At 41.2% G+C, this 27,145-nt stretch overlaps 1 long non-coding RNA gene across 3 annotated transcripts in view; it reads left to right on the plus strand.

The window, feature by feature from the left end:
- The first annotated feature begins 309 nt into the window (after positions 1-309).
- The window catches only part of LOC128853511 (uncharacterized), an 81,259-nt gene continuing 54,423 nt past the window's right edge, over positions 310-27,145 (plus strand). For 2 of the 3 annotated variants that reach the window (XR_008452085.1, XR_008452081.1), the window contains exons 1-2: positions 310-403; positions 2,534-2,620. This is a non-coding gene — a long non-coding RNA (uncharacterized LOC128853511). Of the gene's footprint in view, positions 404-1,916; positions 1,980-2,533; positions 2,621-27,145 lie in introns of all 3 variants that reach the window. The other variant, XR_008452083.1, reaches the window with a different exon arrangement.

The following is a 27,145-nucleotide window of genomic DNA, read 5'->3' on the forward strand; positions in this document are numbered from 1 at the left end:
AGCATTTCTCATCCTAAGGAGCTACCATGGCAGCTGTGGAAGGCTCCTACAGTCTGGGTGTGCTCTGAATAACCTCTCTCACTATGGTTCACATTAAAAATTTTGATTATCTGTCAGACTGCTGCTCCCCTTCTCTTGAGCTATCAGACTAGCAACACTCTGTAGAAGTCATTTACTTGCCAGCAGTACCGTTAGCCCTTTGTGAACAATTAAGCTGAGGTCGGAGGTTGTAATATATCAAATTTGTGGACCATATTAAATTTTATTTTTACTGAAAGGAACTTTTTGTCTCTTTTATCAGGAGGAAAATTAAGCTGTGAACTGGAATTCCACCAGGCTCTCTACTGTGAAGCCCTGTGGCTTTAGCAAAGAGGCAGCAGTGGTCAGAAACGACGCTCAAAAGGTAAATTTATTTCTTTTTTATTAAAAAGGATAAGTTATGACCTGTACAGTATATCTTAAAGGAGGGAAATTGACACAATACACTGTATTTTCTCATTGCTTTTAAAAAGCATGATCTTGCAAAGTACAGAGAAGTTCTGGGTGGGAGGGAAGGGGTGCTGAGCTGCCACTGAAGTTGCAGGGTATGGACATACCCACCCCGCACGCCTGCCCCACTGGCATCAGCCTCTGTTTCTGGTTATTAGATGAAAAAATGTTGGAGGTGCACTTATGCTGTGAAAAGGGCATAGAAGTGTGAGCTAAATATTCTGCCTGTCTAATTAGAAATGGATGAGGGGCTCAGGATTAGCTTTTGGCGAGGATTTTCTGTTTGATTCTGGAACTGAATGTTTTGTGAGGTAAAGTTTTTTAAACTCTTGAAAACACATCTTCATTGTGGGCTGTTTCTCTCATCCAACCCACTAGGAGTTTTGCCGCTAGCTTCTGGGAACTCTAGATCACTTTCAAAAGTTGTGTTTAAATTTACTGTCTTTGTGAATTTTTGCCATTAAATCTAAGAATTGTTTTTTGTTTAATAAATGAAAATAGTTTTACTATAAACCTAACTATAGTGAAAGCCTGTGTCACTCCCTGGTTTCCAGCGAGCAGACATTTTGTGATCTAAACATCATATTAGACATTCCCAGATGCGCTGGTTATCTGGTCAGCACCCAGCCAGGCTGATGCCGCCTTTCACCTCTCCGGGGTTTTATTCTGTAGTTTAGGGAGAGGGTTGTCTTTTGGATCTAAGTGTGCAAGTATGTGTTTGTTCCCTTCATGTGGGTATAAGATAGCCCTTTCCGTCTTGTACATACACTAAAATATGTGTAAGCCTCAGTAATTTCCATGCTGAGCTTGTCACTGTTTATGCAACCTCCTCGGTTTGCCAGCTGTGGCTTACACATGAATGTGTTTGATTTTGTGCACAGTGGCCAATGATATCATATTAGGCTGCAAAGACCCAATGACCTGTTCTTTTTTCTCTAAGATTCAAGGTTTGCCCTGCTATATTTGGCCTGGATCTCTCCTCCCTTCTTTGCTGTGCAGTGTTATGTTCCATTCATCCATATCTCCTGTGTTTCCGCCCTAAAGAACGCAGAATTTCAAGAGCAAGAAAAGGGATTCTATTGTGCTCTGTATAATTTGAAAAACACCCTGTGGGATGAATTGTGCAATTTTAATATTCATTATCTTGAGTGTAGACAATGCACTTAGACCGTAGTAGGAAAGACTGATTAGCAGATCACTGAAGATAGTTTTTCAACTTGGCACATTAGTGATAAGCGAGTAAAACAGTTTCTCAAGACCTGAATCTTTGGTATTCAAAAATGCAATGTAATGACTATGTGGGAAATAGCCTTCAGTAAACACATACATGGGAGCTCGTGAGCCATGCACACAACTTACTCGCTTTATAAGTCTTAGGGTTTACTGGTTAGCAGCTGAGACCAAGAGATTTCTGTTGTTCCTTCCAGCTCTAAATGAAAGACTGGTTCAGAAGGGAAAGGGGAGTATGCAATCAGCCCATAAAGTAAATGGTAATGTTTTAATTACAATTCTATTGTTATTCTTCCTATCTGGCTGTTTGGGGTTGTGTAGTTTGCATATTCATTCCTTTAATTCTCACAAAGGTTTTGTTGTTGGCTTTTTGTTTCACAGTTTGAACCCCAAAAGAGGGCAAACTTGTCATTAACAGACTGTAAGGGAAAGAAAGAAAGAAAAAGGGGCTATTTTCCCTATAATCAAAGATTTCTGTGGGGTAAAGATAACAAGGTGGGTATAATTTTGTGGAAATAGAGTTACAAAGATTTTTCTGTAGACAAGTGCAAATGCAATGATGTGTGGAAGTACAATTTGAGTGTGTAATGAGGTTTAGCCAAGAAAAAACTCCTCTAACCATCACCCAATGAAATTAAAGTGAACTGCTAATTTTTGTAAAGGCCGCAGTACTCGTCTGTTCCCTTTTTCAAGTGAAGATTTACTGGGTATTTATTCTGTTAAAAACTTCAGTGAAATACAATGCTACATATTGGGTTAATTCCTTTCCCGCAGAAGACATGTATTCACAGTATTTTTGCTTGTTTCTTTTTAGCAAATAACAAGTAATTCATAGCAGACTTCCAGCTCCTGTGAAAGAGAGAAGATGCTTTTGCCTCACACAACCTTTGCATCTAAGGAAGTAAGTTGATCTCCTTGTAGAAATGCTATCACAACTACAACTTTCTTGACTAGTTCTCTATGTCCTCCTGTCAAACGTTGTTCTCATTATGTGGACATTTCTCAAGGTTTTGTGTCAGTATGGATTAGACTCATAAGAGCATGCTGAGACAGGGTGTAAAGCTGCAGAATCTTCCATCTCCATCACTGCTTTAAGAGGAAATGGGATTTTAGTTCCTGCTCTGAGGTCAGAATAGAGTTAGAGGTATTTCTTTAAGCCGAAGCCAACTGCAGGTATCCTTGGGAGATGCACGTGTACTGGAGCAGGCTGGGATAGTGCCTGAGCATAGAGCAGGGCTTGGAAACTTGGGCTAAAATGATCTCTGGGATGGTTTCTTTCATTTTAGAGTTAAAGACATAACAGTCAATTCAAGCAGCAGTGCTCTAATACCTTCTCAGAATTATTGTGTTCTGTGCACATACTACACACGATCAGGGAGCAGGGCAGTCCCCTGCAGACTCCACTCATATAAGCCGTCTTCAGCTGTCACTGGAGATACTGAAAAGCAAGTCACCATCACAGGTACTTCCTGCTGCTATCAGATGTTGTGTAGTGACTAAAAGGATTGCTAAGGATGAGAAAAGAACAAGTTTCAACAGCCAATATTTAATAAGTGCATCCCGAGATTTTTCAGTCATTTCCACATTTATACACTATATTTGAATATTGTATTTGCCCATCTACTTTTTTTCCTAGCTTATGCTGTCTCCAGGCCTGACAGCTTTGTCTTTCCATTGTGTTCTGTCTCACAGGCATAGTATAATGACAAACCAGTTCCCTTGCTTACTAGTTAATGAATAGTTTCTAGTGTTTTTTCAGGCCGGAGAGTTAAAGAAAGCATAGCTTTCAGCTATTAAAAATATTCAGTGATATTTATGACAGATTTTCCACTTCTTCTTTCCTGCTGCATATAATCTTCAAGATTATTAAAGGGAAATTCTGAGATTTTCCATGCTCAGTGCTAATGTAGCACTTGTTTCATAATGAAGCCTGAAATGGCTTTTTGCTCTGCACACGATTAATGCTAAAGTCCACATCCTTATCTGATGGAAAACACCAAGAGCTCCACTGAAGTAAATGAAGTTAGGATAATTTGCATCAGTTGAGGATGTGGCCTTATGTCTGGTTGACATTATCATGCCTGATTCAGTATGGACACCAGCTGGGGTGCTGTTGTTTCATTCCTATATGGGGTGGGAAGGGCCTCAGTGGGGGAGAATGAAAGTGGAGAATGGTCATTGCTAGCACAAGTTGGGAATGAGTGGTTTGAAGTACAAGAGTGAAATAAAAAGGAAAACTCACCATAACATAGTGAGATGCAACTGAAGCAAGGTGAACTTAGTGTGGTTGCTTTGCTTGACGTTACTCTAGAGGGATAAGTGCTCAGAAAAGTTCCCCCAGCCCATATCAGAGATGGGAAAACGCTCCCATGCCCTGGGCTTTTCACCTCAAAGCCATATGGAGGCTCTGACTGCTACTGTTTCTGCCCTGTTTCTCAGGTGGAGCTGGCAAGAACCAGTTCTTCAGCAGATGCATTGGCTTTCTATTTGCTGTAGGACGAAAACCAAGAAGTTACTTATTTTCTCTCTGATTTTGAATATAACTCTCTCTCCTCCTTTAAGCTGCCGTACTTCTTAAACATTCATGCTGTTTGCAGTGCTGCATCGATCTCATTCCGGGCTTTTGTTCTAGAACAACAGTGTTGTAATATTCTCCACCAGAGGAGTCTTGCTAGAGGTCCCAAGGGTCTCCCTTGGGACTGGGGAGGAAGTCTCCAGTCCCAAGGAAAAAGGATCTTGTCTCTGTGGCACAGTGGCAGCTTCTGGGATTGTCATTCTGTCCAGCACAACTGCAATAGATGTAAAATATAGTATGCATTTTTACTAGGCTGCAGCTCTGTTTCTTGACCTGAAGGAAGAGAGCCTATGCAGCAACAGAAATAACATTTTTACTCAATGTTTTTTTCCTCAAAATAAAATGGTATAAATACTCAGCCCAGGTGCTGTTAAAATAGGAGCAGAATTCCTATTGAATTGAATGAGGTCAGACTGGGGTCCGAGTGAAAGTCAATACAATTTTTAGTCCCTTCTTTCTCCTTCTTGCCTGATCTGGCAGTTACACATAAGAAAGTTGGCCAGTTGTGAGATGACGATTCAAGAAGGATGTGTATCCCTCAGAATCCATCACTCCAGCTGTCTCAGGCTGTTCTGGTGAGCCCGAGGTTCGTGCACTTCAGCCCAGGGATAGGGAACTACTAATGTGTGCTGAAACCAGAGTTCAGGGTGAGGACACAGCAGAACAAAGCCCATCAGTATGGGAGAATTATAATAAGCGACATGAACAAAGCATGATCATTTCACAGCATTCTGCTTCAGAAACTGTCAGCCTCTGGCCTGGACAGGCGCACACTCTCCTGGGTTGAAAACTGGTTGGATGGCCCAGAGAGTGCTGGTCAATGGAGTTCACTCCAGCTGGAGGCCAGTCACAAGTGGGGTTCCTCAGGGCTCGGTACTGAGTCCAGCCCTGTTCAATGTCTTTATCAATGACCTGGATGAAAGCATTGAGAGCACCCTTAGCAAGTTTGCAGATGACACTCAGCTGGGTGGAAGGGTGGATCTGCTGGAGGGTAGGGAGGCTCTGCAAAGGGATCTGAACAGGCTGGAGTGATGGGCCAAGGCCAATGGCATGAGGTTTAACAAGGCCACATGCCGGGTTCTGCACTTGGGGCACAACAACCCTATGCAGTGCTACAGACTGGGGGAAGCCTGGCTAGAAAGCTGCCTGGAGGAGAAGGACCTGGGGGTGTTGGTTGACAGCGACTGAGCATGAGCCAGCAGTGTGCCCAAGAAGGGTGGCCAAGAAGTCCAATGGCATCTTGGCTTGTATCAGAAACAGTGTGACCAGCAGGTCCAGGGAGGTTATTCTCCCTCTGTACTCGGCACTGGTGAGACCGCACCTCGAGTACTGTGTTCAGTTCTGGGCCCCTCACCACAAGAAGGATGTTGAGGCTCTGGAGTGTGTCCAGAGAAGAGCAACGAAGCTGGTGAAAGGGGCTGGAGAACAAGTCTTATGAGGAGCGGCTGAGAGAGCTGGAATTTTTTAGGCTGGAGAAGAGGAGGCTGAGGGGAGACCTTATTGCTCTCTACAACTACCTGAAAGGAATGGATGAGGTGCTGAGGGGCATGGTTTAGGGAGTGTTAGGAATGGCTGGACTTGATGACCCAGTGGGTCCCTTCCAACCTAGTCATTCTATGATTCTATGATTTCAAATTCTTGATAAATATGACTTGCAATTGTCACTTTTCTTGGGAATACAGCCTTACTACTAAAGGAAAAAAAAAAAAGATAAAAGCTGGTGATCTCTTTGGAATTAAAGGTTTAGGATATGACATGGGGAATTAGACATGGGCTTCTCATTAGCAAGAATATTGACCTCTGTGCGTAGTTCTGAAAATAAACTCTATCTACAACTTGGCTGGTTTTTTTTTTAATTCATCTGAAAAAGAGGCATTGATGTCACTAAGGAGGAGAGTTGATCTCCTCATTGGAAACTTTTGATGTTGTTTTCAAATGCACCTGTAAAACTAAGTGATGACACGTAGGTGTCCGCACCCAAAATATTTACAACTCGAACTGTGTGGGTGCCTAGTTTTTATGGTGGCAATAAAATATTGCTTAGTATTTCCTAGTAAATTTTAGGCCTCAGTAGTTGTTACTAAAAAGAGGGGGAAACAGAATTGAAAGTATAGCTCATAAGCCCTTCTTTTTACCGTGGACTTACAGTCAAAAGACTGTTCTGTAACATTCAGACTCCTTCAGTAATCTTTATTGTAGCATGTGCTTTAGGCAAGTAGCTCTGCTGAAGTCTGGGCAAGTGATGATGACACTTTGAAGTCAACAGGAGCATAAGGTGGCAGTAAAACATAATGTGCAGAACACTAAACTGGGACTCAGCATCATATCCCACTGCAGCACTGGGTGTGATTTGGATTCTCTCTGCCTCAGTTTGCTTCTGTGTAAACAGTGATGATCTCTTTTGTGGAAGTCTTTGACATCTGCAAAGGGGCAGTACTGTAACAAGGCTTGCTTGCTATTATGCATACCTTTAAAACAAAGCTTAATGCTTCAGTGCTTTGCTGAGTTGGGGTGAATGTGCTTAGCAGTTTGTGTGATCAAGCTGTAGATTATATAGGCGGTGGTTTGTAATAAGAGCTTTATCAGTAACAAAAACCCTCTGTCGTTATCAGACAAGGAACAATCGTATTTTAAAATGGTTGCCAAATGTTTTTATTTGAAGATGGTTGTTTCTAGCATGGCTCAAACCATTGTGTAGCAAGTGTTCAATTGCTTCCCACTAAAGCCAACATTTATAGCTTGGAAAACTCTGTTAGATAAATGTCAGTTTCTGCCATAATTTGAGGAATCAATACAAACTAAGTCAAAGAATCACAAACAGTAATGTGAAAATAAAATGATCTGCGTTATGGTTTTTAAGTAAATGATGATAAACTAATAAATGCCATTAGCTGCTGCCATTACTTTGTTGAATTTAGCTGATGTTACTGTGTTGACTTTAAAAGCTATCAGCTTAACTATATAAATCCATTTGACATGTCTTTATTCAGATAAAACTTTAATACTGCAAGTGTAGCAAATTAGATGCAAATGCTCTTTTTATTTTAAGTATATTTAAAGCTGCCTTTTCAATGCAAATTTTACAGGAAATCTCAACAAGCTAGGACAGACATCTTAGCTGTCAGCGTGCAGCACTTTCATTTCAGTCTCAGGCATGGGAGCTGCGTTTTGTCCCTGCAGACTGAGATAATTAAAACTACAGAGAGATGGTTTTAAATATACATGATACACTGTTACTTAAATTGTGGGATAATGCATAAATGCAGCCCTTAACATTTTAGATAGCACAACACTGACCAGATAACATAGCAGAGTGGATTACAGACAGAAAAATTATTTTTGTGTAAACAGTTTAATGGTTTTTTACTTTTCAAATGAATTATTGTGGAGGCATAGATATACCAATTCAAAACCTGGGCTGTGAATGCCCTCATTAAAAAGATACTGATACCATTAACTTTTTTCCTTTTCTCTCTCTCTCTTTTTTTTTTTTTTTTAAATTATGCTTTAACTTCTTTGTTTTTGAGCAGTCCATAACCTCCTTGGAATACGTATCTATTTCAGCTTTCATTTGCTGAACCCCCTGAATGAGTTTATCCAAACAATGTGAATTTACTCAGATCTTTTTGAAATCCCACATCTCTTGTGGTTGATAAAGCTGACTTTAGCTAAGAAGAGTTGGATCAGGGTGATTTAAATTTCACAGTGAAAATGATAAGGGCTTTACCAGAAATAATAAGCACATTCAAGTACTGTCATGGGCAAACAGTTGAATTTGCAGTGAGAAATTTGGCAAGTCTAGTCTTTTTCAGTGTTGATTTAATGAAGTAATGGATGGTAAAATAAAACAAGAGACTTGCGTTCAGAGGTAAACTGATGTTAATACCATATCGGTAGTTTTATAAAGCTTTATTAATTAAAAAGCTGCATTAGTGCTCTAATAACTTTTAAAATGTCACACTGTTTAAAAGCAACAAAAAAATCTCCAACCAACCCAGCAGCTTGGGGAGAAGAGGAGTCTATTTTGGCAGCTCTCTACAAACTGGCTGAGCGATACCCTGTTATTGTCATGAACCGCATGTCAGTTTGTTGAGCCTGAGGATAACTTGTGTTTCAGGGAAAGAAAAAGAAGAAAAAAAACAACAACCCACATCGCCTTAAGCTCCAGGGCAAACAATAATGGTCCACAGTTTAAAATCGTTTTGAACATTTGCTTGTCCATTTAAACAACAGAGAGTCTCACCTTTCTCATTCAAATCGGGTCGGGAATCTGCACAAACCCCAATTGCAAGGGAAGGCTTGTCTGGAGCTGTTACATTTGCAGGATCAAAAAGGTTCAAATCTATGAATCCAGATGTGCTTTTGAGCGCTACGGGCAGCGTGACTCCTGAATAGGGCAGGCGGGAGGGGCAGCCCGGCCGGGAGCAGGAGGAGAGAGTATTTTTTTGAGGCATTTTACAGCCGTCATTAGCGGTGTTTGTGTACGGCAAGGCACTGGCATCCAGAACCAGGGAGCTCCGACCACTGGGGCACCTGGGAAAAAAAATAAATCTCCTGCGTACGGCACTTTCAAGAAGGGGCGAGAGAGAAGAAAAGGGAAGAAACATCACTGCGTTGCCAAAGGGCTGAGGTTAAGAATCCCTCTGTGCAATTTAACAGTTTTTAATTCCTACATTTTAATGCCTCGCAGGCCATTGTGTCAGCCTACTTTAGCTCCTTCAAGGAGCCATCTCAGTGCTGCCAAGTGGATTAGCTCTCCGAGGGGCTGCCGGCTCCCTCCCGCTCAGGGATTGCATCCATCACCTCCTCATGCGCATCCTCGCCGCTGCCCTCCTGCTCCGCGCTCCACCCCCGGGTTTGGGCTTCGAACTGTCAGCCCCAAACGCTGCAGCCGCTAATGCCACCGCCTGACAGGCTCTAAGTGGGATCAGCTTTGTTTTTCACAGGTGTCCCTGTGATCTTTCTTTTCTATCCTTTCTTTTTCCTTAAGGAAGGTGGTAAAAACCTAATAGAAGGCTTCCTGCCATCAGCCAGGGGAGAAGCGGTCATTAGCAGACAGGGAGAGATCAATATTCCTGCCCAACCTTTCTGGTTGCAGTTCCAGTCAGTAATTATATAGCTGTAATAAATCCATGAATATCGCCTATAAGAATAATAATAAAAAAAAAAAAGCAACTAATCTCTTCAAAACAGCTTATTTCCATAGTTAATGACGAGAGAACTAGAACTGACTTTGTCACTGACAACTTCTTTGTGTTTGGTAAACAGATTTTGTAGGAATAAAATGATTCGAAGGTTAAAAGAAAAAGAGAAAAAAAAAAATACTTACAAGCTAAAATTCCCCCATCCACCAGCACACACATATTTCCTGCATTTGGCTCATTACCGGACAAGTATGTCCTTTAAAACCCGGAGATTAATGAGGCATTTTACGAGACTAATACATTTTAAATTTTAACACTGGAGTTAGCATCTATAATTGTACAATTACGCGTTCGTTTAGATTTTTTAAAGATAACTAATCACAGGTGACTAGAACTGTGTGAAGAGGCAGAATTTATGTTTCTCCTGCTGTAAGAGTACTAAATCATGCAGGAATTGAAATTGTTTTCCTTATGACAGATAGCTCAGGCAAGATTAGTCAGTCACTGTTTCAGATATAATGCTTTTTTTTTTCATTACACATGCTTTATGTGGGACTATTATATTTGTAACGTATACTTCTGCATACAGCAAATTAACTATTGTGTAATGCAAGGGCCAAGAAAGAATATCATTAGTTGTTGCTATCCCGCAGTTTTGAGCAGCTGGTGAAATATATACCAATCATCCAACACGTTAACATGTATAACAAAGCCTGAACGATTCCTGTTTGACAGAACTTTACCATGTAGTAATAAATAAGGCTGAATTATTGATGGTGATAACTGCTAATATTATTATGACCTCAATTAAGTGCTTTTTTCAGACACATTAGCAACAAAAGGTCTTCTCTTTGCTCATTGCTGGGTTTTTTTTTTTTTTTCCAAGTCCCACTTTACATTAAAATCGAATTGATCAAACCTATTTGCCATTTCGCTGTGAGTGGATAACCATAATGGGTAATCTATCAGCATGGTGCTCTCCTTAAAGCTATTAACACCTTTTGTTGTTTTACTCAAGTTTCTAAACGTGCTGAGAGGTTCAAAAAGGCAAACCCTACAATCTGTTAGGATTGTACAGAGCTGTGACTTGTGGCACTCTTTTAATTACCATACTTTTTTAACTCTACGGTTAAATACTGATATTTCTGACACTAAGTAAGTCTTTATTTACTTATGAAGCTGTGAGACAGCTAAATTAAAGCTGATTAGCAAGATGGCAGCTCTGCTGCTTGCAGCTGAGGTGAGTTTGCAGCAGCGTGGCATCTCCCCGCAGCTCGCTGCTTGACTCTTAGTCACCGGGGCTGAGATCATTCAGCACTGAGGCAAATAAAGGGAGCTTAGAGTTTTTTTTGCCCTTTGGCAAATTGGCAAATTGTGTTAGCTACATGGATACGTGTGTACAGTGTGGAGCAGTCTGTTTGTGAGAGAGCTTTTATGAAAGGCAGAGGGAGGTAATTTCTAGGGACAGGCTGGGTAGTGTGCGTGCTTGGGGAGTTGTGGGATTACACTCATTAAAAAGTGAAGAGCTAATGAAATCATCAGAGGAGGACTGAATAAACTGGAGAATAAAAATATGGACCGACTATCTCGGATAAGTTGTCTCTCTCTTCGCTTGAGCCTCTATTGCAGATTTCTGCCCTTATAGAACTATTCCTCAGGTTTGAGCATCTGGAGTTTAGAGATTTGCCTTACTAATACTTGTTTGGGGCTGAATGACAAAAGATAGAGGGAAATCCTCATTTATCCACTCACATCAAGCCTAGGCCAAGAGCCCTGTTTGTATAATGCTGATACAATGGCCAAGTGAAAGTAGGTGGTTCCTGTGTCCACCTACACAACCCCTGAAAATATTCTTGCTGACTGTTGCAACAGAAAAAGCCTGGACAGAGTAAGCAAGAAAGTCCTTTATTCCCTCACGCGTTCCTAAAAAAAATAATTAATTAATTTGAGTGGTGATGGTGGGGTTTGTTGTTTTTCATTTTGTTTCTAATACTCTTTGTTCCATTGTACCGCTAGCTGCGTTGGCGAGAGTGACCTACTTGTAGAGGAGGAGAAGCCCAGCTGGAGCCTTGCCGCCTCTGTGACTTGTGTTGTCTGAGGGAGCTGCTGTCAGCCTAGAAGAGAGGCTACTCTTCCACTGTGGGTTCAGGAAAAGTGGGACCAGCTTGGCAGGAACCTTTCTGTGGGGTTTACACAGTGCAAGTAACTTTGTTGAGAGAGCAGTTAGTTTTCCTTAACCAGAAAATAGGGAAGATTTCTTCCTAGCAGTCAAAATGCATCTTCAGGACTATGCAAGCCTGTTGCTGGTGTCATTTCATGTGAGAGTCTCATGAGTACATTCATAATTAGTTTTGCATCAAATTCTTTTAATTGCAGAGTGCCATAAGTGAAGACAGAGATCCCAGTTCATTGCTGGCATAAGAGTCAGTGCCACTGATTTAAACCAGGTTACATTTTTTGTGATGTTAATACCAGCAGTGGTTTGGGCCCTTTTGCTTCTACTTACATAGTGACTCAAAAGCAGAGTGAAATGAAGAAATATTTATGTTGGCTTCAAAACCAGATTGAAGATAAATTGCTCTTAAGCTCCAGTTCTGTCTAGTTGTTGATGTATGTAATATGGCAAATTAATTAAAAGCTTATACTCACAATATATAGGGATTTCAATTGTTTTAAAGTGGTGGTTAGTCTTTCAGCAACTAGAGGATACACACAACTCAGTTATTCCAGTAGATCAGTGTCTCCAGAAGTGTATGTTTAGAGTAGTTTACCCCACTTCCAGTTTCTTCATGTCAGTCACCTTTCGCACATTTTTATCTTGTGTTGAACAAACCACAACTGTCCCTTGCCCGTTTTATGAGTGTCCTACAAAGCAGGGTATAAAGTGGGTCGATGACAGCTCATCTGTCTTGCTGTTTTTGAAAGGGATTCTCCTACTGGACATCACGCAGAGAAGCGTTTTCTGAAGCCCACCCACCTAGTACGAGTCCCCCATCAGGAGATGTTGCGTTTTCCTAAGGCATTTCTTTGAGAGACAAATGTGTATCATCAAACAGCAGATTTCTTAATGGTACATAGTGTTGTTGACTTTACTGATGCCTCAGCTGCTGTTGTCTTTATACAGGTTGTCACTTGTGTGTCAGCTGGTAACAAAAATCAGTAAGAAATGACAATGGAAGTAAAGGGAAAGTGGAGAAACAAAATGATGAACAAGAGTGCAGTATCTCCCCTTGTATACTTTATTCAGCTGTTGTGGGTTGTTTTTTTTTCACAATTTCACGGAATCTGCAGCTCACATGAACTGAGACACTTCCCGATCCTGAAGGAGGAAGCCAAGGCACAACGCTGATGGTAGTAACTGCTCTGACTCCCTCAGGTTTGGCTCAGAAAGTCAAGGCAACTTGCTCAAGGCCAGTCAGTACCGGGGTAAATATCCATGGCTACCAAGTCCTTGTTCCCAAGTTGTCTGTATCCAGGCTGCCCAAATCTCAGTGTTCGAGGGTGCGTGACATAGACATTTAGTCAGTCAGCGATTTTAAAGAAACAAAGATGTTCCAGTTTAAAAGGAACCCAACCATACAGGTGTTGAGTGAGCACTCCACGCTGAAGGTCCTGGAGCAGAGGCTTCTGCTGCTGTCCCTCTCCCTGCTCCCGCTCGGGGTCCCGCACACAGCAGCAGCGGGAGGGCAAGCTGGGCGTTTAGATGACTGACAGTGCTCGAGAGGTACAGACGGGAAATCATTAACCAAAGAACCGAAACAGCCACATCTGTGATTGAATGCTTAGTCCCTGCTGCTGTGTTTACTGCTCCTTAATGTGGCATTGCTTACTCACAATTAAACTCTTTCCCATTAATTGAACTCTGGGGTGCTGCATTGGTCACAGAGCCCAGGCAGATGTGCTCTGCACACTTGTTCAAGCAGGGCTCTTGTTTGGCTGCCGGCGTGGAGCTGGGGCGTGGGAAGCCTTGATTCTTGTCAGCCTAAATTTCACACCGGAGATAACAAATGCCTGGAACCCAGGGCGCTGCTGGGAGGAGATAAACGCATTTTCCCCCATTAATTAAAACGTATCTGTAAATTTAAACGGAGATGGTGGCTATAATAAGTTTTGACCTGGTGACAAATGTCAGCAGCAAAAGGCCTGAGATAAGGCGATGTCAGCCCCATATGTGCCAATGTGTGTCTTCACCCTGCAGTAAGCTGGAGCATCGCACCGTGGGGCTTCGCGGTCGGTGGTTGCGGTTGACACTAGATAGTTTAAGTAACCCACAACAGGGGATTCCAGGGAAACAGAGTGATCCCCGTGAGAAGACAGAGTGGTTTCTACACGTCTCATAGTGAAGCTGGGGGCTTTAGGTGTTTTTAAAGTATTTGCTATTTCCATAAACTTCTCTTTTGATTATTTTGTCCTAAATAAATTACCTCAACATACATGCTGGATATATTGTCCTGTCTAATACGTCTGTTGCAAACTGATAACTTAAGTAAAGCCCACATATAAAATAAGTGTAGATTTCTTTCAAAACTTACTTTGTCCTTCTGGCTCACTCTTTGCCCGTCAGGTCAGGGGCACTGTAGACGACTATTTGAATTATCCACCCTATTTTGTGGGGTATGCAGTTGTTTCTGGTAGATAGTGTGGGTGTGTTTAATGTTAAACACAAGAAAAGTAATGAAAATTGGGAAAACAGTGGCAGTGGGATTTCATTCCTTACTGGAGACTGATGCATGTATAACAAAAACTGTGGGAGTTGCCTGGTCTTGAATCATTCAACACTGCAGTTGCATTGTAGCTTTTTCTTCTCTTCTTCAAAGCATGCAGTATGATAGCAAAGTCCGGATTTACTACATGGATTGCAGCTGAGAGGTTCTGCATAGGAACTTGTGTGGCCCAGTTGGCCTGTTAGCTCTAATGCCGTCGTATTTCCTCCATGCGGAGGAATCACAAAGGCAGTGACATGCCTGACTGTGAACCTCCTTTTATTCTTGATCACCTCCACTGAACTTGCTAGAAATGTGTTTATCGTGAAGGTGGATTTGTGTCTTTTTTTTTTCACAAGGAAGACCATCTTATACAGATAACCTCCTAAGGATTCACAGGACTTTGGACACTTCTAACTAGTCCTTTATTTAAAGTGGTGACTGAAAAGGCAGGTCTGCTTGTCCCCTTTTGGGATCCCTTGGCCACCTATTCTCATGTTGCAGGGTGATGGTTTAATTTGAATTACTGAGTATTTATGAACCAAAACAGGAACGCCATCAGGTCTTTAGGACTTCTCTGGTTGGTTATTAAGCATGAAGCCTTGTTTTATCATAATACTTAAGTGCATGTGAACATAGCAGCTACTTGAGAGAAGAGATCTGTGTGCCCTTTCCAATGGGGTCAGGGTGCAGTCTGCTTTTGTGAGGCATCATTAGAAAAGACGGCAAAAAAAGTGGTTTTTAAAACAATAGAGGTTTAGAATTCCCAGATTCTACTGTAGGCTGGTGATGTTCAGTGGCTGTTCATACTAATTTTTTATTTATCTATTTTACAATTTTCTTCATACATTAGATTAGCTCCAGTTACATACTAATTATCTAGAATGTTATTACATTATTCAATATTATTTTCAACTTGGAAAGTCATTATTTCAATTATTTAAAATAGAGCTGCACAAGTGATACAAAGCAAACAATTTATTTAATCATCTTACCTTCCTTTGGAAATTACAGCATATCTACAACTACGTTCAAATTTCTTTAAATTTATTACTAGACAAATACATTGTGCATGTTTTTCTCACTGAGTTGATTATAATATTGAAACTTTCTTGTGGAATGTAGGTGGCTTATTTTGGACTGCCCACATAAATCAGACAGTATTGTGCCTGTTCTTATAAGGCAAATCTTATGAGTACTGTGCAAATTTAAAATCTCATTCCAATAAGTGATTTTGTTGTACTGATTTGCCTTTTAAATTCTTCTGTGAAAAACAAGTGAAAAAAAAATCTGAACGTGTTCAGGAAGTAAACACAAGTCATAAAATGACAGAAGTGATTCTATTTTAAAAATTTAAATTAATAACTTTTTACTATACTTATTTTTGCACTTACCTTTAATTGTTTTCAGTAAAAAAAAAAAAAAAAAAGAAATAAATGTAAAAATCACAGGGTAACAGCAAGATGATTACTTTGCTGTCCTGGAACTGGGTAGGACATATTGACACTATGCAAGTTGTCTTCCCATTCCCTTTCAAACACACAGAAAAAGATATAGAATAGTTGCATTCTGTACTGTGTCAGCTCAATAAACCCCAGTCTGTGGTTTAAAGAAAGCAATGTATTCCTTGATTTTAGTTTCTGTGTGTGTCCCGGAATGCTCATTAGCCTATAGCAGATCCTTTTGAGTCATATCCTAATGTAAGGTCCTGCACCTGGATCGGGGCAATCCCCATTTTCAGTACACAGTGGGGGATGACGTGCTTGAGAGCAGCCCTGCAGAGAAGGACTTGAGGTGCTGGTCCATGAGAAGCTCGACATGAGCCGGCAACATGCACTCACAGCCCAGAAACCAACCGCATCCTGGGCTACATCAAAGGAAGCGCAGCCAGCAGGGTGAGGGAGGGGATTCTGCCCCTCTGTTCCTCTCTTGTGAGACCTCATCTGGAATACCGTGTCTAGCTCTGGAATCCTCAACGTAAGATGGATATGGAGCTGTTGGAACAGGTCCAGAAGAGGCTACAAAGATGATTGGAGGCTGGAGCACCTTCCATACAAAGACAGACTGAGAGAGTTGGGGTTGTTCAGCCTGGAGAAGAGAAGGCTCAGAGGAGATCTTACAGCGATCTTCCAGTACCTGAAGGGCCTACAGGAAAGCTGGAGAGGGGCTGTTCATAAAGACTTGTGGGGATAGGACGAGGGGCAATGGGTATAAACCAGAGAGGGGCAGATTTAGACTGGACATAAGGAAGAATTTCTTCACCACGAGGGTGGTGAGGCCCTGGCCCAGGTTGCCCAGGGAAGCTGTGGCTGCCCCATCCCTGGAGGTGTTCAAGGCCAGGTTGGATGGGCCTTGAGCAGCCTGATCCAGTGGGGTGTCCCTGCCCGTGACAGGGAGGCTGGAGCTAGATGATCTTTAAGGTCCCTTCCAACCTAACCATTCTATGATTCTGTAATACCCGATTGGAAAATAGTTCCTCTCCCTTCCTCAATGTCTTCCAGAAAGTCCCACTGAAATAGCAGGTAGTTACAGGTCTCCTGCCCATCAATTCCAATCTCTTGCCATCGGGCTCAACTGCTTTGTTTCATCTTTTTCCCAAGCTTACGATCAGTTATCTAAACGAGGTGATGTTGTTAACTTTTCCTGACGGCATGAGCACACTGTGCGTGCGCCCTTGCTTCTAGCAGCGCAAGGGTCCTTTTATTTGTGTGATTTAGCAACCTAAGGCATACATTTCACAGTAACCTCAGAAGCAGATGGTTAGTGAGAGTCAGCATAACACTAAGATCACAGGTGATAACCCAGGGAGAAAAGTGGAGGAGCAGCAGGCTCAGCTTCACAGGTGAGGAGCCGGCCCAGCCGGCTGTGCCCAGGGGTGCCCAGCTCTGGTGGTGGCGCCAGGAGTTCTCCTCAGTGGGACACGGGGAGCAAAGGGACCTGCTTTGTCATTGCCGCAAGAGAATTACGGGACATTAATCCTTTTGAGACGCCCTTGCTAATTCTTGCGGTTTTGTTCCCGTGGTTTCTCTTCCCTTGAAGCCTACGCGTTTTATTAGGTATTGAAAGTGGCTACACCTGCGGCTTTAAATGGCTAACACAAATGTTCTAGTGGTGGCGATCAGTCAAAGAAAAAGTTCAAAGTTCAAAGGTCAGGCTTTTGTAACGGGCGAGGAAGAGCTATGGGATAATAGCTTGTTAATGTTATTTACCTCATTCAGCTGAAAAAATTTCCGTAGGACTCTGTTGTGTCAAGACATTTACGTGGGCAATTCTGGGCATTGTCATCTGAATAGGGGTTAAATTATTCTGTTTTGTCATTAAGTGATCCTTGATTGGCAATCCACTACACCATGGGTGATCATTAGGGAAAGGCCATAAAACTGTTACACCATTTAAGAGTGAATGGTGAATGAAGCCAGATATCTCCAGCACCCCTTCCCCCAGACTACAGCTGCCTGAGGAGCAATTTACAGCAGAAACCTTTAGAGCCTTGGAACAATAATGTCTTTAATATGTTTTTCTGATTTTGGTTTGAAAATATTTACACTCAGGTGAACAGTAGAGATACCTCCTTGGAGTTACCTAAAGCATCTCTGGTATTGTCGGGTCTCCTGGTTTTATTTTATCAGCCTAGGGGATGCTTACCCAGGCTGTACTAATACTGAGACTGTATCAGAACATTAATCTTAAAACCAAAAGTGAACCGTGGCACGTTAGTTTCAGAGAAAGTCATGAAAATGAGGCAAAAGTCCAAACGAAATGAGAACTTGAGAACTGGATGACACAGAAGGAAGCGAAACTCACTTGGTGAAAATGCCTCCAAATCCAGGAGGTAACCACTTTCAATGCCTGAGCCGTGGCTTTTGTGGGCCCTAAGTTGATGGCTACTATTGAGATCCAGACTTACACTTTCCAGCCCCAAATCCTCTATTCTGTCAATGGAATGTGACAACAGGCCTTGCAGTTGACTGTCAATCACTTAAATTGCTGTAATGCATAAGCCAGAGCCAAGATAGACAACATGTAGTTTGGTAAGGTAGTGGTTCTGCCGTGGTTAGACCCATCCAAGCAGGGTTGCTGTTCTCTTTTCTCCTCTCCTCTTTCCTCAGCATGGTCTTGGCTCTGGCTCCTGCCTGACTCCCTGCTGAGCCTTTCCATCCCACTGGAGGAGTAGGGAAGCACAGGAGAAAAGCACATGGCTTAGACTGGACAACTGTCTGGTCCTGACTTGCATCAGTTAAGTTGACATGAGACCAACACATGAGAACAGTACTCATGCTATAGGTAATCAATGGCTTCCACACAGCTTAATTCAACTTTCCAATCCTTAGTTTTTACCGTCATGCTTCAGGTTACCTCTGGGGACTGGGTTTTCTCATGGCTGTCCAGATAGTTCCAGCCACACACTTGGAAACCATGATTTGTCCATCACTGAAAAGCCAAGATAGCTTTTTACTAAAACTGCAGAGCCAGTTAACTTCTTAGTGATTTATCCTTGCTTATTTATATTCCAGTGACAATTGCAGCTCATCTCACTTGAGAAAGAACATGCACTGTAGCCTGCAAAGAGACTAATTTCTTCAACTACAGTTAAAGATAGGATTCTTCCCTAGTACTTAAAGATATGCTTTTGTAAGCTGTGTAAGTGTGCTACAAACAGCCCACTGCCCGTTGGGGAGGCTGTGAACTGAGGCATGTTCTGTCTCTGTTTTCCTATACCCCCAGATGTGTAGTTAGACACCAAGTCTGCAAACATTCGCTCTTTTGCTTGATTTGGAAGGATCCATTGTCTTTCAGGGCCTTTAGAGAGTATCACGGTGACAAGTGTATGAGATCAGATGTTATGCTGTAAATCTGCCTTTAAAGGGGAAAAAAGAAAAGAAATAGGAAAACATCCACGTTTCTACATTGAAGTTCCAGCACAGCAATAGTCAAAGATGTTTTGAATAACAATAGACAAAGGTGTTTTAATAGATTCCATGTATTTTCCAACATCTGAATTTCCCTTTAAACTTGTACTAGGTAAATGTTACTCAGTTGCCCTTTTAGAAAACAACAATTTGACTTTTTTCCCTCTTTGTATTCTGACAAATATTGGTCTTGATGAGTGTTAAGGGACTAAAAACGCTAAACATCAAAGTGCTCATTATCAACCAGCCAGCTGCACTCCTCGCTGCACCTCCTCATCATACACAAACCTGATCTTTTCTGTGGGGACCACCCCCCCCTGAGACACAGAACAAGTTCTTCTCTATGCTAACAGTGCACAACATTGTCAAATGATGTGTAATGATTTTATAATGTGAACTAATGCCACTAGGGACCGAACTGAGACTTCTGATTTCATTACACTCACTGTTGAGACTGGTTTGGAGTATGAATTTGGGGCAAAGATAAAAGGCTATGTTCATGTCCTTTATCCATCAGCCTTTGACCAGTATTATTTGGCATGGATCCAGACAAGGATCCTGCCCCAGGTATCTCAGGGAAAAAAACCCTTGTGATTTATGTATGTTGCTATAAAACACTGGGAGTGCAAATAAGTAGCTTTCACTAAGTGAACCTCGGTGCCGTGATCGATATCTTAGCATAAGTCAGGAGAAACTTCCCTGCTGTGTCAGAATCAGGCCTTTGCTGTCCGAGACGGTGTTCCTAAAAACTACTGCTTTTAAGACTGGTCTGCAGAGTTTTTGTGTTATGGTGGTTAAAGGTGAGAGTTTTTTTCTTTCCGTTTGTTTTTAATTAAAATAAATGTAATATTTAACCTTTAATTTAGAGATGGCTCTAGAAATGTAAAGACACTGAATATATGTACACTGTGCATTAGATTTGTGGCATGTTCCTTTGAGCTGAATAAAGCCTTTTTATAGAATGACAGAAATGTAACCTTACTAGCAAATGGTGTTCCTTTACCTATTATTATTTGTGTTACCATGAAGCCTAGGATACCTGTCTGATTTAAGCGATTTCATCTTTCTGTGTCCTAGGAGAGTGTGAAAAAACAGAAAAAATGCCATAACATTTTTCTCTAGAATAGATAATATCAGAATTAACTTCCTTCTTCATTCTGATGTAAGAAAAAAACCCCTGACTTTTAGTCAAATTCTCGTCTACTGTAAGTAAGTCTGGTTCTATTGTTTTCAAGACAGTTTATCCTATTTGTACCAGCAGAAAATGTAGGCCGTGCTAGTGACAGCAGGGAGATGAACACCCTGAATATCTAGCTAATTTTCAAATGTAATCTACCTGCTAATGTGTGATATGAGAACTAAGTGTCATTATATACTCTTAGAGCACTTGAGATGCAGGAGGGATAGAAACTAATCCACCTTCAAAGGTAATTATATTGGGAATTACACTGCTTCATGCAGTAAACTGTATTCAGCACCCTGCCCCTTTTTTTCCCAGTGCTGTACCATTGCCACTATTTTAGAGATGAGTAAGAGTTAATCATAAGTAAATTAAATTCAATATATGAAATGGAGAGGAGAATCCTTACAAAGATATAAAAGCATCTAAAATATAAGTGGTGATTAAGCTTGTTTCCCCTTGTGCTTATACATACTGGACAAATGATTTGCTTTCTTCATCTAATATATTTAAACTATCTTGGTTGTAAGGGTCACAGCCACTGTGAGATGGGAGGAAAGACAATACTAATCAAAAGTAAACCATGCCACTTTTTTTCTCTAGTGCCGCTAATCTTAATTGAATCAATCTCATGGCATATGTTGACAGTGAAAGATTGCTCGAACCTGGGAGGCCAAGCTGGACAGAGCTTCCAGAATAAATAAATAAAAAAAAAATCTTCCTTAATCATTCATTTGCTCATTCACTCCCATTTGCTTCCATTCTTCAATGTCTTAAAAGATGTACCCCATGCAACCTTCCTCTTCAGCAATCATTTTCAAGTGTTTCTCCCAATATACTCATGTTTTTGAAGAAAATAATTTGTCTGAGATGAATACAGCTGAGATGCTTATCTTTTTTCTTTTCTTTCTTTTAAAGAGAAATGTAGTTGGATTTTATTGAATTGAGCATTTTGGGTAATATTTCTAATGAGTTGCAACAGAACTGAGTTCATTTCGGAGCTGAAATATTTCCTGTTAGAGGATATTTGGTAAATCCTACTTGAACTAGGATGGAGTTGAGGAGTAGTTTACAACCTTTTCAAGAGTTCACGGTCGTTCTAGTCCTGTAAAAGCAAGGCAGAGAGGTGAAAGCCCTTTGAAGTTGGTGGGAAAACTAGAGAACTTTGTGGCCTCTGCACATATACCATAGAATCATAGATTGGTTTAGGTTGGAATGGACATAAAAGATCATCTAGTTCCAGCATCCCTGCTGTGAGTAAGGACACCTCCCACTGGATCAGGCTACACAAGGCCCTATTCAACGTGTCCTGGAACACTTCCAGGGATGGGGCAGCCACAACTTCCCTGGGCAACGTGTGCCAGTGCCTCACCACTCTTACAGTGAAGAAATTCCTCTTTACGTCTAGTCGAAAAGCTGCCCCTCACTAGTTTATTACAACAACAATTATATATTCTTCTTACGTTGGTGATAAACATATCTCACATATTATGTGAGTGTTCAGTGATGGTATAATAATAACGACCAATAAATACTTAGTAATGTTCTATCACATTGACTTTTTTTCCAGAGTAATCTAAGAATTCCTTTGTCAATTGTTATTTTCATTTTATTATTATTTTGTTGCTACTAAACAAGCAAGACATACAGAGATACATTTGCCTCCTTCCCGAGTTTCCCAGCACTTTCTATATATTACATTATAGGTTTGTCAACATTAAAAAGCTACTTAAATAAATTTGTTAACACACCAGATGGAGGAAGGCACTTAGTGCATGAGCTGTTGTTTCTCTTTTGATCTTCATACCTGCAAATGTTTGTGTTTGCTGAATTATGAGTGTGAAAAACTCAAACCCATAAGTTCTTAAAATAAAACTTGAAAGGGTAGAGGGATCCTTGCTGGATCAGGACCTTAAAGGCTGCACTGAAGTCTTTCTAAGGATAAGACTAGATTAGATTTATTCTTTCTGACAACTAGTTTTAATTAAATAGTGTTGGTAAGTGTGAAGTATAAGGAGAAAGGCTTTGATGAACAACACCATGTTCTTATTTTTTGTAATCCATTATGGGCCCATATAATTTAAAACATCGCTATATTGTGCACTAATAAGACTCTTTGTATGCAATTAAATGGTATTTGATGATGAAAAGCAGATTTACTGGCGATGTGCAATAAAATCTCTAACATTGTAGCGGAACCTCACTAAAGATGTAGTGTTTTGTGCTGAGCATATATTGTCTACGCTAAAGTATAAGCATGTAGCTAACACTCACTCGTTTTCCCAATATGTTTATTCTGTCTGTAAAGCAACTCCATTTCATTATTCCATTTGATTTGGGTATGTACAGATAGTATTACTCTCTTTAGATATATACACTCTTAAGTCATTCCTCAGGGACTGATTGCGCTGTATAACTTGAATTTCTTCCTAAAGCAAGGAAGTCACATTTAACTTCTTACTGTGACATTTAAAAAAAAATCAAATCTGGTTCTCAGAAATGAAAAATCATTTATGCTTTAGTAGGCTAAGCCAAAGATAGCCAAGATATTAAATGGGAACCCACCAAACCTTTAAAATGACAAATAAATAATTTATACTTAAAATCAAGGTAGCACATTTGGTGAAGTCTCTTCCTCTACCCTGCCCTCTTTTAAAGTGCCATCCTGTTTTATTTTGATGTATATCTTTATAGAAGAATAATTAATGTTTTACAAATCAGTGATGGTGAGGTTTTTCACATTATTCTGAGGGCAATAAATCCACATGCACATAGTTTTGTATTATAGAGATCATTTAAGTGAGTGTAATTTTAACATTTTGATGACAGTTTTAGGATCCTACCAAGCAGTGATAAAGCTAGCAGTTATACTATGTGATAATTCTGCCTTTCATTATAATGCAGAGTTTCTCCATACTAAATCAGGCCAAGATGCAAGCTATTACCCCTGGGCAAAATTCATTCATTATGCATGTACGTTATTCCTAAAATTATTGACAATATTTTTCATAATAGTTATTTTTCCTGCATTAACTTTTGCAGCTATATTAGTATTAAGGATACATTTATTAGTCTTGAGTATTTCTTGAATGATAAATACAATCTCAGAGCCTGTTATAGTCTCTTTACATTGAAAGCTATTATCAGTTATAATGCTGTAGGTCCACAGTACAATTATAAAGTGGGGTATTAAGCTGTGTTTAAAGATAATATTATGAAGAGGGTAACGAATGTCCTGTGCACCACTACTGTGGAGTTCAAGACATGGCACAGAAGCCTTTGGTTTTTATCAGTAAAGTCGGAAATGATGCTCCTGAAGGTGTTTACCATTCAAGAATGTAAACTCAGTACCAGGCCTGTCATCTTCCTTTATACAATATGCGACTGTATCAGCTGCTCAGAAGAGTCAGCAGCTGAAGCTCTTGTCAGTTAGGAATTTCTGCAAGTCACAAGCTGGGTTTTGCTGGCAGAAATGCTCATTTGCAAAACAGGGATTTGAGGCCCAGACTACATTTTTGGTGGTGTCGTAGGCAGTTCTGTGGGCAGGTGTGACAATTCCTGAGTAATGTATTTCCTTACCTGTTCTTTTATCACCTTACTCTTGAGATCATAGAATCAGAGAATATTTGGGTTGGAAGGGACCTTAAAGATCATCCAGTTCCAACCCCCCCCGGCATGGGCAGGGACACATCCCACTAGATAAATCAAACCTGGCCTTGATCACTTCCAGGGATGGGGCAGCCACAACCTCCCTGGGCAACCTGTGCCAGTGTCTCACCACTCTCATGGTGAAGAAATTCTTCCTGATGTCTAGTCTAAATCTGCCCCTCTCCAGTTTATACCCATTGCCCCGAGTCCTATCCCCACAAGCCTTTGTGAACAGCCCCTCTCCAGCTTTCTCGTAGCCCCTTCAGGTACTGGAAGGTCGCTATGAATTCTCCTCGGACCCTTCTGTTCTCCAGGCTGAACAACCCCAACTCTCTCAGCTTGTCCTCATATGGGAGCTGTTCCAGCACTCTCATCATCTTTGCAGCCTCCCTTGGACCCATTCCAACAGCTCCATGTCCTTCTTTCGTTGAGGATTCCAGAAGTGGACACGATACCCCAGATGAGGTCTCACAAGAGAGGAATGGAGGGGCAGAATCCCCTCCCTCGCCCTACTGGCTGCGCTTCCTTTGATGCAGCCCAGCATAGAGTTGCCCTTCTGGGCTGCAAGCGCACATTGCCAGCTCACGTGGAGCTTTGTCTATAAGATTGACTACGTTGCAAACCAGAATTTTTCAGGGTAAATCTTGCCATTTCTTTTTTTTTTTTTTCACTAGGTGTTGCATATGAGATGATGTTATCTCTTTTGTCACTAATTGCTTTGTGAAGCCTGGCCACGAGAGAAGCAACTCATAGCAACTCAGTAGAGACAGCATGGCTTAGGAAAAGGTTTTGGGATCAGTGGGGCTGGATACAAAGTTCAGGACATGTCCTGTATGCTGACAAGGCACTGTCTCTGTGGTGTGTGAAGGGCTGTGAGATGATTCATCTCTTGGGCATTTGAGGTGCTACAGTGACTTCCACTCTCACCTGTGGTATACCCATGGCAGAAATGGGGTGGAATTATCCCTTAGGTGAGCTCTGTCCTGCAGACCACAGGCTGTACCTGGTGGAGGGAGTGGTGGCAGCTGAACCAGACCTCTCTGTTCCCCGGGTGAGCACACAGGAGGACAGGAAAGGCTCTGCCTGTTCTATCTCTTCCCAAGCACGTTTGCATAGAGGGTAGGTACAGTTCAGCCCGGAATCTTGGTTTCAACATAGCTTACTGTTTAGTTGAGCTAGAAATTGTTGTGTGCTATTTAGAAAATACGATGATTTCTTCCTCGTGGCATATTTACCAGAACAGCATTTTGGTGGGTTATTTTTTCATGTGTTGTCTACTCCACAGAAGCCCAGTACTTCACTTTCTCCTAGTCTGATAGCAGAGAGGTCATCTTAGTATCCCTATGTGAGTCAGTCTTATGAAATGGTCCTCAGGTAATGTTACAGTGGTCTTATTTAAAAGCTTGAGAACACGAGCTATGAAAAGAACCAAGCATCAGCGTAAATGGAGTTTAGGCATTTGTGTTTACAGAGTGGAAGGCCAATACTGAACTGAGCAGAGGGAGGTGCAGTGCAGCAGTGGGTGGGTTTAGGGGAGCTGCATGTCACCGTTAATCTCCTGGGAACCAGTAGCCAACATTCTAGCTCCAACATGTGCATATCCGACAAGATGTCTTTAGCTGCTCCCAGCATGCTATACTTCAGCCTGGATTCATCCCACTTAGTTTCAAGGACTTTCTATGACTATAGAGACGGCTTAAGGCAACCAAGTTCCCCAAGTAGGGACCTAACTGACAGCGTACATGTAAGTCTCTTTCCTTGGCCTACTTTCTTGCTTGCTGGTCCAGGATGTGGTTGGAATGAGACAGAGATTGGGAAAGAGCTGGCAGGGTGGCAAGAGGAGATGTTTCCCCTCATTAGCTGAATGGATGTTATTCCTGCTGCACGTTTGAGGAGAAGAGTGAAGGACTGCAAGTAGATATGAAAGCCATCCCTCAGCAGGTCCCTGTGCTTCCTGTATCTCCCATTTATTTTTAAGGAGACACTAAACAGCTGTTGTAAGAACAAGCAGAAATAGTCAGTGTTACTCCCGATCGAGTAAAAGTAGGAACAGGTCTAGTGTTCATTAGATGTTTTGTTATCTTCCAAGTGTAAGAAGTGCTTTCTTTGGGGAATAACTTCAGAAACTTGGATTTTCATGGTTCACTAACTGTAATAAATAAATCTGAATAAATCCAACTTCAATGCCAAGGACTGAATCAAACCCACTTATTTTTATACTAAAAATATCCTGGCATTAAAAGGCTTAGCATGTTGGGCTGTTCTGTTTAACAATGAGGTGAAAAATGGTGCAGATGACTGTAGTAGTAACTAAAAAAATGCTAGAACTCTTCTGTAGCTTCTCTTAAGGAGATAGTTTGAAGTTGTACGCTCAGACTTTTTCTTCACATGAGTAATCCACTCTCCTGTGACCTATCTTTAGTTTGATATTGAATCAGGAACAAGAACTGTAGCTTTAGCTGACCCCAAACATTTAGTTACATTAATCACAGGGTGTTTTTGAACTCTGAGCATACTGAATGAAAGGCACTTTCTTTGCGAGACATTGATCAAACAGTCTACAGGTATCAGTACATCGGGGCACATTAATCATCTGGTGCATTATCAGTTCCACCAGGAGAATATGTAAATGTGATTCCTGTCAATGATAAGGGAAAGCAGAATTTATTTTTAAAAGTGGTCCATCTGGAGCTGTTGATATAATCTTACCTAAGACAATAGGTTGTAAAGATACATTTTAGCAGGGCTGCCAATGGATATAAAGAACAAGCAAATTAAAGCTATCAAAAAAAAAAAAAAAAAAAAGGAAAAAAAAGAAAAAGATAGTGGTTATACTTCAGTCACTTGTGGGAATTGCTGTTCCACAACATCATGAGGGAGATGTTTTCTGCTCAATAAAGCAGTGCAGGCTCATGAAAGCTCTTATAATTGTTCTGTAACCACAAAAGCTTTGTTTAAGAGTGATGCTATTCTATTCTGTGCATCACTGCTCTTGCCCTAGAATACACCTGTGATATACTTGCCTTGTGGCTAGGGATGTGATGTTCATACTTGCTGTGGAACTCAGGAGGCGATGGCTCACCTTCACTCATATTAATGGGCTGCCTGACTGAGGGATGCAACATGCATCTTGCTGAATGGATTTTTGCATAGACCTTCTTATATCACTGATTAATTTACTCTATTTCTTCTTAAGGAAAAAAAGCTTCTTTTACTTTCTTCAGTCCTGTGCCAAATCAGTACTCTGCCAGAGGGGCAACCACACA

Source organism: Cuculus canorus, chromosome 13 (assembly GCF_017976375.1).
Source record: "Cuculus canorus isolate bCucCan1 chromosome 13, bCucCan1.pri, whole genome shotgun sequence".
Taxonomy (NCBI): Eukaryota; Metazoa; Chordata; class Aves; order Cuculiformes; family Cuculidae; genus Cuculus; species Cuculus canorus.